This window comes from Fukomys damarensis, unplaced genomic scaffold, assembly GCF_012274545.1.
Source record: "Fukomys damarensis isolate Sample0158 unplaced genomic scaffold, DMR_v1.0_HiC HiC_scaffold_28, whole genome shotgun sequence".
Lineage (NCBI taxonomy): Eukaryota > Metazoa > Chordata > Mammalia > Rodentia > Bathyergidae > Fukomys > Fukomys damarensis.
The window spans coordinates 32,455,149-32,459,812 of NW_022900940.1; the positions used below are offsets into that span (position 1 = coordinate 32,455,149).

At 33.6% G+C, this 4,664-nt stretch overlaps 1 pseudogene; it reads left to right on the plus strand.

The window, feature by feature from the left end:
• LOC104854347 overlaps window positions 1-3,006 on the plus strand; it is a 13,039-nt pseudogene extending 10,033 nt beyond the window's left edge.
• The last annotated feature ends 1,658 nt before the right edge of the window (window positions 3,007-4,664 follow it).

The window sequence follows — 4,664 nt, forward strand, 5'->3', positions numbered from 1 at the left end:
ATAAATTGAATTTTGGGAAACTTTAACGGTGCTGCCAACTTTGGAAAAAGTCATCCCAATTTACTGTTTTGAGTTGGCATTGTACAGAAATGGACAACCATATTGGTCTAGAAATGTTAATTTATTTTTATTTCTATTTTTTTTCCATGTGTACAGGGGTAACACATCATACTAAATATGTAAGGTCATATCTACGTGGGTTTGATTACAGAAACTAGTAATGTATTCACTAAATAATGAAAAAAAGAATAAGATAAGACTATAAGAGCAAGAAGCAATTTAAATATGTTCAGGGACCATTTTCATCTCCAGAATTAAGGATTATTTTAATGCTACATCATTGCCTTTTCTCTTTTACTTTCCTTTTTAGTTTTATTTTAGGATTCCCTATTTTTAATGTTCATACAGAGATTTCTTTAACCGAAATACCGAATAGTTTCTCTGGGGTGAAAAACTATAATAGTACACAGGATACTAATGAGATAATAACGTGAAATAGGAAGTAAAGGGCTAAAGGTGTAGGGAAAGTGGGAAGGGTGGGGGAAAGGTAATAAGGGAGAGGAAAAAAATCTGAGAAACTGAAAAAATGGAAATAAAGTATTTGTAAATGGGGAAGGGAGGAGGGTGTGAAGGGAGGGCAGGGAAAGGGGAAAAAATGAGAATCAAGACCTATTATGTAAAGGTACAGAATCCCAATGATGAATGTAATTGTATTGTATACCTAGATTGTACCAGTAAACTCAATAAAAAGAAAAAAAAATGTTCTTACTTCTCAGGGCAATGGTCCCCCTTCTGAGACACTACCAATCTAAAGGGGGAAACTGTTTACAGACATTCTTTTGTATCTTAATCACATTATTTAATGGTACTATAAATTGTGGAATAGCATAAATCACCAGAAAGAAGGAAATTCTTAAATATAATGTATTTCTCTAGGAAGTTATTTTAAAAATAATTTTGTAAACAATTAATCAGTAGTTTTCTAAAACTGTGATTTAGGAGTTGAAAAAAGCAAAATATATAACTGTATTTATGATATAATTAAAACTACATAAAAAGTATATGTCTATGAAGATATGATCAGCTAACATTATTTTTATTAGAAGAATTATATGCTTTGAAATTCAATTTTTATTTTAATTCATATAGCTCTTGGGTGGTTTGCACAACAGATGTGTCCTATAAACAAATGGTGTTCACTCCATGGGTAGACAGTCCCAAAGTGATTATGGGGAAGTTTGTAAATGTGCTCTAAACTCTCTCTGTCTCCCTCCTCTCAGTTTTCCCTCTGCCATCTGAAATTGCTACTTAGCAAAAAACTGATGTAGTTGGAATGATTTAGTTTGAGATCACCAGGATAAAACAATCAGAAAATAGAAGAGTGACATTTACTAATGCAACTGTAAGATGACTGAAATAGTCCCACTCCCACATAGCCATTTCTTGCCCCACCTATTGATTGCTTATCATTAGCTAGTATCACTGACTTCTTTATATATGACATAAAAAAAAAAAAAACTCCAGATCAGAACTCAAGAGACGGAGACTCAAACATGAAGTTGTTTTGTGTCCTTGGACAAGTTATCCTCTTTCTGTTTCCTTGTCTGTAGTGTGTGGGAACAAGTGTACATGCAGACACATGTGCTAATCTTTAAGGTCCCTTCCTAATCCAGCCTTCTACAATGGCTCTGTCACCTTCATAAAAATAGAATATAAGATTCAAGAGGAAGAATAAATTGGCACAATCTTTCCAGAGGACAACTCAACAATATATATCAAGGGCCTTAAAATGCCCATTCTCTTTAACATAGCAATTTCATCTCTGAACATTATTCTAAGGAAATAATCAACAAGCTCACAAAGATTTGTGAACAAGGAAACTTACCTTAAGTATAAAGACAAAAGCGAAAAAATGACACTCAGAAAGGAATTGCAATTGGCCCAATGGTACCAAAACTCAGTGAAATTGGAAAAGATATCTATTTTTCTCTTCCTTTCCAGAGAACTTGCTTCTATTTTAAAGTTTTAAAGAATAAATGTTAATATTTGAAATTTTTACCATGTGCTTATATTACCTGATAAAATCTCAATGTTTATTTATTTTTAAATGAAATGGTGTTAAATAAATGTGCAGTTTCTTTAAAAGGGAAAGAAGAGACTTTCCTACCAATTCTCTGCCAACTTGCCAATTACCAAGCAGCAAAAGTACCAAAAGGATTACTGCCTGACAATCTTTCTATGTGCATGAAGGCTCTATTAAATTCTAGGCACACAGTTCCTGTATAACACTTATTTCCTGCTAAGGCATGAGGAGGATAACTATGGAACTCCTTCTCATCACACATTTCAGGGTAACCAAGATGGGGCAGCCTCTCCCGATGTGCACTCTCCAGTGTGGATATATACAGGATACCTCTGTATGACCTAGGTATTAACTGGAAGATTTGTGGAGAGCTAAGGAAGACAGGAATGTTTGAATGTGTATCACTTCAGACAGATGAAGATGAACATAGTATTGAAATGCATTAAACAGCTAAAGCCATGGAAAGCCATAAGGATGAGTTTACCATTTTGCCTATACTGGTTGGAGCTCTGAGTGAGTCAAAAGAACAGGAATTCAGAAAACTCTTCAGTAAATATCTAGCAGATCCTAGTAATCTCTTTATGGTTTCTTCTGATTTTTGCCATTGGGTCAAAGGTTCCATTACAGTTACTATGATGAATCCCAGGGGGGAGACTTATACATCCATTGAACATCTAGATAAAATGGATATGAGTATTATAGAACAATTAGATCCTGTACCCTTTAGCAGTTACTTGAAGAAGTACCCTAATACTCTATGTGGAAGACATCCCATTGGGTTGTTGTTAAATACTATCACAGAGCTCCAGAAGAATGGAATGAATATGAGGTTTTCCTTTTTGAATTTTGCCCAGTCAAGCCAGTGTAGAAAGTGGCAAGACAGCTCAGGGAGTTGTGCAGCTGGAGCACTCATGGTGCACTGAAGCTCTGGATCCTCAGGGATGCCACCTGCACATATCCATATGCTGGTCCAGATCCCAGCCTAGCCTTTACCTAGGTACTTGGGGATTCTGAAACCTCACACTAATAGAACTTTTTTCTCTTCTTTTCTAATAGGTGTAGTCCTTCTTAATTTCAACTCATTGAAAAATGCTGTATAGTTTTTGGTGGTGGAAAAAAGGTTGGGATCAAAAATGTTTTGATTAAAAAAGACAACAAAGTAAAAGGCCTGTTGTGGCAGACAGTTTTTTGAAAGTAACTTGTAAAGCATTTACCATATCCTAAATTTGCACTCTTTGCAGTCTTACGCACATATATTCCACTTTCAGAATAGTTTTGCAAACTGCACACAAACAAAAAAGGTGGAAGTTTATAATAAAGAAATTGCATTTATAAATTATATGTATTAGAATATAATAAATCTCAAGTTATAGACAATTACTATCCGTGTTGTACAACAGATACCTTCTATTTTAGTTGTTAATAAAGGGCCACACAATTCAAAATAGTCTGATTTAAACTTATTGCTCTGTGGTATGTATGAAAATTGTTTTTTATTAATTCCATCTCAGAATTTTTATTAAAAATGGTAAGCCTCAGCTCTTATGTAAAAATATATTAGGATGTATTTTATATTTTACATATTTATCTGATTTTTTAAGTTATAGAAATTACAATAATAATTTTAACATTAACTTTTAAAATTATATTTATTTGCCTTTTTGTGACATCCCTTCATGCCATTACTATATTTTAATAAAATATGAATTCAAGATTGTAAAAGAACATAGATGTTTTCTTCAAAGATGTTTGACATATGCAAATGAGAAAATACTGAAGAGTATTCTTAGTGTTTTCAAATCATTGCAGACCATGCGCTGCTATGCTTTTTTTGGTGCTTTAAGCAATTTGACTCTTCTAATTGAATTTTTAGGAAGAAATCATTAGTAACTACAATAACAACAACAAAAACTCCTGGGTTTCTTCCACTTCTACAGTTTTTCTGTCATGATATTTGGTGCAGCTCTTTCAACTAAAATAATGGTATGGTGTTGTATTCTTTTTTTTTCTTTAACATTGCACAATTCTGGTCACTTTGGCAAAAAAAAAAAAATTCAATCAGTTCATTATTTAGCCAACATACATTTTCTCTGTTTTACTGATTTTAATGTAACACTGGGATGGGTGTCTATGTCACATTGGAAAACGTTATATCTTCAGTGTTAAGCCACAGGAGAGCAATTTTCAGATGCCTTGAACCAATTTTATTTAAAGATTTGCATTTCCTTGCAGATGTACTAAGCTACCTCATCTTCGACAAAGGAGCTCACCATCCTCAGTGGAGGAAAGATAGCCTCTTTAATAAATGGTGTTGGAAAAACTGGATATCAACCTGTCACAGATTAAAATTAGACCCTTATCTTTCGCCATGCACTAAATTAAAATCCAAATGGATTAAAGATCTAAATATTAAAACAGAAACATTAAACTTGCTGGAAAGTAAGTTAGGCAGAACTCTGGAAGACATTGGTATAGGAAAAGACTTTATGAACAAATCCTCAGTAGCACGGGAACTAGCAGAAAGAATCAACAACTGGGATCTCATCTTACTAAAAAGCTTCTGTACTTCAAAAGAAACCAT